Source organism: Lithobates pipiens, unplaced genomic scaffold (assembly GCF_037356315.1).
Source record: "Lithobates pipiens isolate NorthernLeopardFrog02 unplaced genomic scaffold, aLitPip1_a1.2 Scaffold_37, whole genome shotgun sequence".
NCBI classification, from domain to species: domain Eukaryota; kingdom Metazoa; phylum Chordata; class Amphibia; order Anura; family Ranidae; genus Lithobates; species Lithobates pipiens.
The window spans coordinates 14100578-14113077 of NW_027507825.1; positions in this window are offsets into that span (position 1 = coordinate 14100578).

Consider the following 12500-nt stretch of genomic DNA (forward strand, 5'->3'; position numbering starts at 1 on the left):
GAGCAATAATTCTATCACTAAACCTCCTCTGTAACTCAAAACTAGACCTTTTTAAATGGCGCCTATGGAGATTTTTAAGGGTCAAAATTTGTCGGCATTCCACAAGCGGGTGCAATTTTGAAGCGTGACATGTTGCGTATCGCTTTACTCAGCGTAACATTATCTTTGGGCTTGGACTTTACTGTTTCTTATATTATTTTTTTATTTTTTTTAAGACCGCTGCACAAATACGGTGTGACATAAAGCATTGCAACCGCTATTTTATTCTCTAGGGTTTCTGAAAAAAATATATAGAATGTTTGGGGGTTCTAAGTAATTTTCTAGCAAAAAAAGCTGATTTTAACTTGTAAACAACAAGTTTGAAAAATAGGTCCGGTCCTTAAGAGGTACTCCATGTCTAAGTCCCTCTTGGAGTAAAATGCTTTCCAGGAGGAGCCCCCTGGAGTGAAACGTGTTAGGGAAGGAGGAGCTCTTGCCAGGGTCATGTGTTGAAATAGGAGCACCTGCTGGGGTGACATTCATTGGAGGAGGCGAGCCTCTTCATTGTGTTTTATGAAAAACTTTATGCTATAGGAAATCCTACATTACACACAATGCCATCTACCAGAACCTGCTCCTCCTCCTCCTCCAACATGTTACACCCCAGTAGGGGCTTAATCATGGAGGTACTCTATAATTAAGTCCCCTCTTGGGGTAAAATGATTTTCAGGAGGAGTAATGTGTTGAAGTAGGAACACCTCCCGGAGTGAAGCGTGTTGGCGAAGGAGGAGCTCTTGCCAGGGTCATGTATAGGAGCACTTCCTGGGGTGAAATGCATTGGAGGAGAGCCTACTCCTTGTGTTTTATCAAAAACTTTATGCTATAGGAAATCCTACATTACATACACTGCCATCTACTAGACCCTGCTCCACTTCTTCCAATGTATTTAATCCCTGTAGGAGCTTGTGGAGGTAATATGCTTTTCAGGAGGAGCCCCTCCCAAAGTGAATCGTGTTGGAGAAGGAAGAGATCTTGCCAGGGTCATGTGTTTGAAGTAGGAGCACCTCCTGGGTTGAAATCCATAGGAGGAGCCCTATTCCGATTGAAATGTGTTGGGGATCCCCCTCCTAGGGTGAAAGAGGTTGGAGGAGGCGCAGCACCTGGTGGATGGTGTTTTGTAATGCACGGTTTCCTATGAAATGCAGTTTATTTAAAGTGAGGTTTTGGCTTCTTCCACTTTTAAGATGTAAAATGCTAATTTTTAAGCCTGAAGCTTTCGTCAATATAATCCCTGGTGATCCTGCCATGAAAGCTCATGCTTAGGCACTTCCTGTTCTGGAATGACAACACTCTGCCCCGTCTCTCAATTATTCTTTGTCACATACGCTTCAGTGGAGATTGCAAAGTGATAATTTTCAAACGCATTGGACTGGCATGCTTAGCTGTTGCCACCATCAGGAACCTCCCCCCCCCCCCCCCCCCAAATAAATGCCATCCAGCCATCACGGGAGTGTATGTATACAGGAAGTGGCCGCAAAGAGGCCGTAGAAAATCAGCAGCACTGACATGGAACAAAGGAGGAAGAAAAGTTGAAAGTAGTCTTTATTTTTATTTTTTTAAGGAAATAAAGAGCAATATAGCAAAGGTCACCTAGTTAGGGTTTACCTCTACTTTACCCCCTTGGTAAGAGCCCCAGGTAATGTATATTGTAATGTGAAAATACATTTTAGTAGTTGGGCTTTTCTGGAATGTGAAATACATGAGATATGTGGAGTGTCCGGACCGCCTAGAAACACTGGAGATTTCATGCCACTGAGAGCCGGACAAGTTCCTATACAACGTATTCTATCCATATGGCTAATGATTGGCTTCATTGGGGATCATCAATGAAGAAATTGGTGGAGAATCCGGATTAGATATTACATACCCTGTTTCCCCTAAAATAAGACCTAGCCTGATTGTCGGTGTTGGCTGCAATATAAGCCCTACCACCCAAATAAGCCCTACCCTGTTTCCTCAAAAATAAGCCCTACCCTGAAAAGAAGACCTACAAGGACTTTAACTAGGGCTTATTTGGGGGGTAGGACTTTTATTGCAGCTATCACCGAAAATCACACTAGGTCTTATTTTAGGGGAAACAGGGTAGGTAGAAAAAAAAGACAAAGTCCATCTAGTTCAAACAATCCCATATACCCACAGTTATACCCATATTGAAGATCTCATTCTGTGTTTGATGTTGACAGAGTTATAAATAAAGATTTTCTTATTCAAGAACAAATATGTCTCTGTCAAATTTCTTCTCCGACCAAGAAAACACCATAAAAATGTGGAATGACAGCATTCTCAGTGATGTCACCGGCCTCTAGTAAATGGATAGGCTGTATTCTCAGTGATGTCACCGGCCTCTAGTGAAGGGTAGGCTGCATCCTCAGTGATGATGTCATCAGTCTTTAGTGAATGGATAGGCTGCATTCTCAGTGATGTCACCGGTCTCCAGTAAATGGATAGGCTGTATTCTCAGTGATGTCACCGCTCTCTAGTGAAGGGTAGGCTGCATCCTCAGTGATGATGTCATCAGTCTTTAGTGAATGGATAGGCTGCATTCTCAGTGATGTCACCGGTCTCTAGTGAATGGATAGGCTGCATTCTCAGTGATGTCACCGGTCTCTAGTAAATGGATAGGCTGCATCCTCAGTGATGATGTCATCAGTCTTTAGTGAATGGATAGGCTGCATTCTCAGTGATGTCATCCGGTGATATAACCATAGTCATAGCAGCCCTTGCTATGGGGCCGTGAGTAGAAGGGGGACCCCATTAGGAAGGTTAATGAATACTAAACTGTAGAGTTTGCTATGAGGCCCCATGATTTGAAGTAACGCCCCTGCTGTCACCGCCCCTACTATTTACTTGCTGTATTTGGATGTCACCGATGTAGTGACCAGGGGCGGACTGACAGCTCATGGTGCCCCCGGGCAATAGGAGATTATGGGGACCCCAGGCAATCGGAGATTATGGGGCCACGCAGTATACACAGACATGTTTCTATTGGCTAAGAAGGTACTGGAGAGGTGGGGCAGCTATAATCTCTGGATTTTTAGACCAAAAGGATGTCGGTAAGGGACATTTCAGAGACAGATGTAAAAAACCCCCCACAAATTTTGACATACGGTCCCTGGTTTTACTGAGGCTGGCAACCCTGATGGGGCCCCCTAGTGGTATGGGGCCCTCTGGCAGTGCCCCGAGTGGCCCAATGGTCAGTCCGCCCCTGGTAGTCAGTGTATACCTTACATTTTCATAAAATTTCTGTCCAGAATACAGTATGGTGACTCCTCTAAGTGGAGGAAGGAGATGCTGAAACAAACGCCTCCACAGCGTCTGGTCATTCCGTTGTGGTTTCCAGTAAATGATGACTTTGGAATCTGAGGATTCTCGCACATCAGTGATTTCTGCTCATGTGAGGGGCCTGGCCTCTTCTGAGTCATTGTACTCTGTTCCCTTAGAGCAAAAATAGTGTCCTGGCTTCGTTATTTCTGCCATTAGCAGCAAAAAGCAGAAAAACAGATCTGACCTTCCAGTTCTGGTCTTGTGATCAGAGTGCAATAACACGTGTGGGCAAATTCTACTCTCTACAGCTGGATCCAGGCATAGTGTGAAGGACCTGAAGTGTCCTACATACAGCCCTGACCCCAACCCTACAGGACGACACACGGGAACACCAATTGGTGGGCTAGGTCCTCTCATCTAACCTCAGCACCTGACCTCACTAATGGCCAAAAATCCCCATAGACACTCAACAATCTTCTGGAAACCCTTCCCAGAAGTGTGGAGGAACATATAGTTGCATCGGAGGGCAATTCCATATTAATGGCCATGGTTTTTGGAATGGGACAAAGCTCATATAGGTGCAATGTTCTCATCACTGGCCACCCTGTAGAGGTGGGGGCTTGTATGATATATCCAGAGGATCGCCACTGATCACAGTCCATAAACGGTTTATGAAACAGAGATAATTGGGGGAGAACATGTTCTCCCACTAATGATCTCACACTGAGAGAGTCCTCATTGACTGACACTAAGGGCCGGTTCACACTTGTGCATTGCCAGACATTGCATGCAACACTGCTGTTCCCATTACATGCAATGTCTGTGTGGTGCGATATCAGCAATATGGCTGATATTGCACCGCATTGGGTCCAAACACGCACAGGACCCCTTTTTCTGTTCGGACCTGAATCGGATCACATGTGTGTTCACAAATATGCGATCTGATTCATGTCCGAACTGTCAGTTCGCAGTGTGATATGGGAGCTGAAATGGGGGTGTCGTTAACATATGACACTCCCCAGCAGTTCATATATGGCAGAGTGAACTGCCGTGTGTGTCGGGTGCGATATGGGAACCCGCAGTGGATTTGCAGGGTTCTCGCATCGCACAAGTGTGAACCGGGCCAAAAACGGCCAGTTTATGAAGCTGCAATCTCAGCGCTTCACTGGCGATCTGTGTCAGAATTCACCCTCCCTGATTCACCAGCTCAGAAGTGGAGAATCGGGGAGTGAAGAGAGAATCCTATATCTATCTCTATATATATATATATATATATATATATATATTAAAATCACTGACCCCCGGAGGATCTACTGTTTTTTTTTTTTTTTTTGGGGGCTTACCGTTACCTCCTTGACCTCGTCTCCATCTAGGGTTCCCCATGGTAGATGGCCCAAAGAAATGTAGAAACTGACACTGAATTTTCTTTTGGGTTATTTATTTGAAATAGAAACGGAATCTCTCCATTTAGGGTAGAGGGTTAAGAGGGAGTTCAGGTAATTTGGACTGTCAAAAATGGAAAGTCTTTATAGAGGAAATCCAGAGAATAAACGTTTCACAGCTGGATTTTCACCACCCCTGGATAGACCTCCTCTCACTAGGCCTAGCAGCCGGTAAGGTGTTAGGTAAAGTAAAGTCTCTGCCACAGACTTGAGCGTAGAATACTTGAGAAAAAGTCTGTGCTACAGACTTGAGTGTAACTGAGGGACATAGACAAATTTGTAGAGCTATCATACGGTACCAGTATCTCTGAGCCGGTCCAGCGATACCGTATGAGTGTAGATCCATGAAGTGTCCTTCAACTGAGCCTCCAGGCTCCTTCAGAGAAACCAGCCTTGCGCATGGCCTTCTCCTGAAGAGTCCTCCCCTGGATGCTTCTCCAGTTGCTGGGCCTCTTCCTAGATGAGACGGCACCGGACCACTCTTGAATCACCAGGCCTCGATATCCATTCAGGCCTGTCCCTGCAGTTGCTTCGCCTCAGGCTATCCAGTCCCGAGGCTTGGAAATGCATGGATCCGCACCCCATGCCAGGAGGGCCATGGGGCCTGGTCAGGAGGACCAGAACCAAACAGAAAAAGAAAAATCCTCTGGCACGGAACCCCATAGCACATGTCAGTACCTTAAATAGGGGGGTTGTGTTGCGCTTCCTTAGTACCAAGAGAACTAATACAGTCAATAAAAAATATAAATAAGTGCGAAACCAGAAAGTGCAATAGTGCTTTGTAAACTACAATAACACTTTGTGTTTATGAAAAAAGTGCATCTGTGCATTACATAAACGGCTAATATAAAGTGTTCCTGTGCATCACTCAGGTGTCTGAAAATACGCAAATATGCGCTTAAACCATAAAGTGCATATAACAGGTTAAAAATACAATATATAAGGAGATAAATATATGTGATCTAAACGCAGTTGTATAAACGCAGAAAGAATTTGGTGATCTAAACGTAGAAAAAATGCAAAACAGATGCAGAAAAAACTAAATGCATTCATTGGATTACTTAAAAATCAATAGCAGCAAATTAATGAATCTCGATAGAGTGTCCCATACACAGTCCAATCGTGAAATTTTGGATGCAATATCACAAACACAAGTAAGGTGCAATGTGCCAAGCCAACTCTCCTCCAATGGTGTTCCGTGCCAGTGCTAGTTATATTACATAATTACCTCACGGCTGCGAGGTATGCAGCAAAACAGCTAATTTGCAGGGGGTACTTGGGAGAGTCAGGGGGACTGCAGAGAGGACTTCTGACGGTGCTGCTTTCCTTGCAGTTGTTACCAGCGAAAATGCTCAAAACGACAGGTAAAAAAACATCCTCCATAGTGTAGTATTTAAAATAGAATATTTTATTTAAAACAACTTTAGCTACTCACAAGAGGGAACGGGAAAACAGGCACACAGCTAGCAACAGATCAGCGAGCGACTTGCTCGGATGCAGACGTCACCTCCGGGTTCCTACGTGCCACGTCACACATGGACTTCAACTGGGATCTATATATATATATATACATACATACATATATACCGTATATACTCGAGTATAGGCCGACCCGAATATAAGCCGAGGCCCCCAATTTACCCCCAAAAAAACTGGCAAACTTATTGACTCGTGTATAAGCCGAGGGTAAGACATGCCTGTCCATCCCTGTGTGTGTGTCCGTCCATCCCTGTGTGTCCGTCCATCCCTGTGTGTCCGTCCATCCATCCCTGTGTGTGTGTGTGTCCATCCATCCATCCATCCCTGTGTGTGTGTGTCTCCATCCATCCATCCATCCATCCCTGTGTGTGTGTGTCTCCATCCATCCATCCATCCCTGTGTGTGTGTGTATCCATCCGTGTGTGTGTGTGTGTGTGTGTGTGTGTGTGTGTCCAGCCTACCTGTGTCCCGAGCCTTTGTCCCGAGCCTCCGTCCCGTGCCTTGCCTCCTTGCCTCCGTGCCTCGCCGCCGTGCCTTGCCTCCGTCCCGTCCCGTCCCGTGCCGTGCCTTGCCTTGCCTCCGTCCCGTGCCCTCTTCGTCGGCGCCTCGGCGGCCATTGTAAAATTCAAAAGCTGCGCCGCCGCCTTCGCCTGTGATAGGCGGAACACTGAATTTCCCAGCAGCCTGTGTTCCGCCTATCACGTACATCGTATCATCCTCGTCCGTAGTACGAGGATGATACGATGTCCGTGATAGGCGGAACACAGGCTGCTGGGAAATTCAGTGTTCCGCCTATCACAGGCGAAGGCGGAGCCGGAGGCGCGGCTTTTGAATTATAGAATGGCCGCTGTCTGTCTGCTCGACACGCTGATCGAGCGGGCAGACAGCGATGACTCGAGTATAAGCCGAGGGGGGCACTTTCAGCCTCAAAAAAGAGGCTGAAAATCTCGGCTTATACTCGAGTATATACGGTACATTCAGTACCTTAAATACCACCTCCCAGAATGCACAGCAGGAGAACACTCCCACTGGGCTGGTTCTGAGAAAAACGTGGCACTCAATACACCCAACTAGACTGCATTCTACCACTTGCCGGCGGTGACAGCAACACCTCGGCCAAGGAGAACCCAGTGCAACCCAGCTGGACTGGCGCTGAAATCATAATTTTGTAATATTAGCCCTAAAACGCAACTGTAGTTTCAGGAATATTAACTTTCAAAAACATATAGCGCATGCTCGTTAGGAGCCAACACTATATATATATATATATATATATATATATATATATATATATATATATATATATATATATATGGGGGCTCTTTATTTTCTTAGCATAAACCATGCCGTCTGTCCGTATACTGAGTAGTGATAATCTATCACTGCTTAATAAACTGACATCTCTGTGTTTCTGTGAATTTCTGGTACTGTAATCTCGTAAAGTCTCATAAGATTCCAGTATCGGGGGCCGTTCTCCACTGTTTGACGCGTTTTTAGATCACTTCACTCCTCTAAAGGATCCCTTATGTATTTTTTCTTTTTCTTCTTTTTCTGTTCTGCTTCCCCTTTCTCAAGATGCTTTCTTAGGCCATCAGACCTCCTTATTATATTCATCACTCCCCTTATGTAGATTCAATTTTTCTTTGAGGGTACTCATTTCCTCACCTATTTTTAATAGTTTGTTTCTTTTTACCAAGCATGTAATTTAAAAGTCCCAAACCAGCTTTCTTGAAACATTGAAACCAATCCGCAACATCCAAAATATAACTCTGGGTAGCGACCTCCTATATTAAACTCCTAGGAACCATCTTCTCAGAATTATAATTCTCCAAGAAGTCCATGTCCCAGTTGATATGAAATTCTGTAGTAACTAAGTTTTTAAGCCTAACAAACATACTGACCAGATCATCGATAGTTGCACTATCTGGACTAAATGTGCCATCTGTATTAATTAGGCCCTGAACTCGAAAATATCCATAGCAGGATAGAATGGCAAGGACAACACAGCTGCAGTACGATAAGGGTTCAAGAATAACAAATACAGAGGAACCTTGGATTACAAGCATAATCCATTCCAGGAGAATGCTTGTAATCCAAAGCATATCAAAGCGAATTTCCCCATAGAAGTCAGTGGAAATGAAGATAATTCAATCCACATTGACTTTTATTGAATGCAATGCCTCATGGGGCCAGAGGTGGGGGGCGCCGGAGAGCCTTTGAAAATACTCAGGTACAGCTCGGCTGAACTCGGAAAGCCTCGGAAACACTTGGGAACGGAGTATTTCCCAGCGGTTCCAAGCCGTTCTGAGTGTCACCCGCGCCCCCACACCTCTGGCCAAATGCGGTACTGCACACCCCATTAGCTTGAATTTTGCTAGTTTTGCGAGACAACACTCGCAAACCGAGTAAAAATTTAAAAAGGGTTGCTCGTCTTTCAAAACACTTGTTAACCGCGTTACTCGTTAACCAAGGTTCCACTGTAGCAGTAGTAGGTGTCTGCTGCACTTATTACACTTAGATACAATACTTAAAGTTAGAATAGTCTTTTGAGCAGCCAGCACAATGTTGATGAACGGCAATAAAACAATACAAAGGATAGGTGCAGCACTCAAAATAAATGTCCATAGACCCTTCGGTCCTCAAGGGTTAATAAAGACCGCACAGTTCATGGGGTATGCCTGAAGAGTGAATAGGAGAGGAGAAGATAACCACCACCAGTGTTCTGCCGAGAAGTGTCCCCCCCATCGCATATTGTCCGCTCCGTACTGCGCAGTACGGAGGACAAGGAGACGCCGAAAGTCTCTGAAGATGAACGGCACCTGCGCACTTAATAGTACCTTCTGCCCTAAGTCCAGGTTCAAGCCGCACCATGCAAGTGGACATACGGTAGATGATGTTAAACAGCACTTAGTAAGAGGACCCCTTGCGGACTCTCTTCGCTCGCCACGCTTTGGGCACGGCCTCGCTTCGCTCTGCAATTTTTCATTCTAACTCTTTGTCCACTTGGATGGTGGGGTCTGAAAGTGGACTCAGTGCGCAGGCGGCGCCTGTGCACTGAGTCCAGTTTCAGGCCCCACCATCCAAGTGGACAAAGAGTCAGACACTATCTGACGGGGGACAGTATTCGACAAGACACCGGCACCCAAACACACACTGCCTCTTACCCTCCTCCTTTAGACCCTCGTCACGGGGGTCAAATTAACACTGAATAAGATGAGATCCCTTGCTCCCGATCAACCACACTCTGTTCCAGTAATCACACCATTAAGTCCACATAAGTAATCATCCCATTGAATTTAAAGAAATAAACTTCATGGTGCAGTAATCCTTATTAAAACTTTATTAGTAAAACATGAGAATATTGCACTCACATGAGCCAGATTTTAAAAATCGCTTGCCGCTGAATACATACTCTCAAATTCTGGCTTACACTGCCAACAAGATGGCAGCTGCATCCCAGCATACACTCATGCCACAAGCTCCCCCCTGCGCCAGTGGCGTAACTAGAACCTTCAGGGCCCCGATGCAAGAAACCATGAAGGGCCCCCCTGAACCCCAGCCAGGGCCCTTCCCTCCGAGTCCGGTGGTGGAACTCCAGGGCATGGTCACAGGTATGACCTTTGTGATCCCTGTAGTTCCACCACTGGCATCAGTAGTTTTGGGGGACTGTCCCTAGGCAGGATGGGGTCCCCATCCCCAGAAGAGATGAGGTCCTTTTCTCCAGGGCAGATGAAGTTACTGCTCCCAGGTGAGAAGGGGCCCCTGTCCCCAGGGGAGATGGGGGTACCTGTCCCCACGTGAGAAGGGGCCCCTGTCCCCAGGGGGAGATGGAGGGGGTATGTAATGGTATGTGGGGGATGGGGTCCTCTCACTCACCATGACCAAGCTGCAGGCCGCACACTCATCCATGTTGGCCTGGGCTCCATCCAGTGTGCTGGACGGCGATCAGCATATCTCCCAGAAAGACCTTTCATCATCTGTGTATGACGGGGGAGGAGGGGGGCTGGCAGACAAGCCTGCAGTGTATGCAGACAAGCCTGAAGTATGCAGTGCAGTGTGGGCCAGACCCCGGCGGGGGGCGGGACTCTGGCTGGGGAGAACAGACATCGGACTGAGCGGTAATGCATGGAGCAGGAGAGGGGTACTCTGAGGAGCCGGCCGAGGACACAGCTCACACGGGGAATGCACAACTAAAGAGCAGCCAGTGCGATAGTCAAGCATGGAGCTCTGCTAGTCACCCTCCACCTCCAGCCACCCGTGTGCATGGTGCACTGGTACCCCTAGCTGCCTATGCTGCCGCCGGCCATATGTAGAGGGGGCTGCATGGGCCCCCTGCAGCACAGGGCCCAGTTGCGGTCGCGACTGCTGCACCCCCTATAGTTACGCCCCTGCCCTGCGCATTTCATCATGAATTGATGTCGTCATGGGGTGTGGCTAGACGTGCATTATATAGGTGGGACATCAAACTAACACTAGAAATTAACTGCGATCCAACCAGCGGAAGCCCCAAAAGGAAACAAAACCAACGGGGGGGCTAAACACTGACCGGAACTCCGCTCACCCACAGTAATCGCACTGCTAAAAGGAGTTTCAAAGAATTAGCATGTTTAAGCCAGCAACCTTTATCAAATGAATCCATAAAGATGAGGCCTACATATATATACATTTAAGTAAAAATGAACCATATATAGAGTTGCAAATATTTCTATTAGAATTGCAGTATGCCAGAAGGCAGCGCCACCTTGTGGCAGAAACATAAACCATCAATTACAATTTAAAACACCAGTATTCAGAGGCAAGCGGTTTAAAAATCTGGATCATGTGAGTGCAATATTCTTATGTTTTACTAATAAAGCTTTAATAAGGATCAGGAGGTTTATTCCTTTATATTCCATGGGATGATTACTTATGTGGACTTAAAGCGGGAGTCCGCCGGGACTCCGCGTTTTTTTTTTTTTTTTTTTTTTAAAGCCAGCAGCTACAAATACTGCAGCTGCTGACTTTTAAAATAGTGACACTTACCTGTCCAGCGTGCCTGCGATGTCGGCACCCGAAGCCGATCTCTAGATCGTCTGTAAGGTGCTGCCGCCGCCATCTTGGGTATGGGAATCAGGAAATGGAGCCTTTCGGCTTCATTTCCCGGTTCCCTACTGCGCATGCGCGAGTCGCGCTGCGCAATAAGGACGGTCCCCGCTGCCTCTGGGATCTGTGTGTTTCCCAGCAGGCAGCGGGGCACTTGCGGAAAGTGGCGGGCACTTGCGGAAAGGGGCGTAATCTACGCCCCTTTCCGCAGAGAGCTATCCCGGAAGTGGGTGCAGATACCTGTACTGTACAGGTATCTGCACCCCCCTCCCCCCTGAAAGGTGCCAATTGTGGCGCCGGAGGGGGGGAGGGTTCCGATGAGCGGAAGGTCCACTTTAGGGTGGACCTCCGCTTTAATGGTGTGATTACTGGGATGGAATGTGGAGACTGGGATTCCTGTATCCATATATAAAAAACAGGATTGTCCTAAGCGAGACCGAAAAATGACCAGAGGACCAAATGAATGACACAGCATACAATGTATGGCAAAATAATAATAACTGATAATTTATTAAAGAGTAAAAATCACTATAAAACTCCACAATGGGAGATCATAATGGGGATACCACATGATAACATGCCCCTGCGATAAAATGTACATAGGGAGGACTAAGCGCACCCTAAAATCCCGTACACACAATCTGAATTTTTGGCAACAAACATGCAAATTAGCTGTTTTAGGGCAACATCCAACTGTGTGTACGCTCCATCGGACAAACTTTTTCGGTTTTCATCGGACAAAAGTTCACTCTGCAAACAGACAAACTTTTTGACATAAGTCCGATGGAGCAAAGTCCGATCGTGTGTACAGAAAACCATCGGACTTTACAAACAGGCATGCTCAGAACCAATGCAAAAGATCAGACAACAATACAGAAGTTGACCGAAGGTGCCAGTAAAGAGCAGAAAAACCATGTGATTTGGTGAAAGTTGATTGAAAAAGTCCTGCCGTGTGTATGCTTAACAAGTTCATGGCCAACGCCCTTTGTACAGAAATCAACGGGGGGAAAGTTTGTTTAAAGTCCGATCCTGTGTATGAGGCTTAAGAGACACTAGAGACGTTTTTATATGTACATTACATACCAGTTCATATGTTCACTATAGAGGGTACACATACCACAAGCATATACCGGCAAGTGTCTATATATATCAGCTGTCCACAATCCTCCACTATTTGATGCACCATAGTCCAGC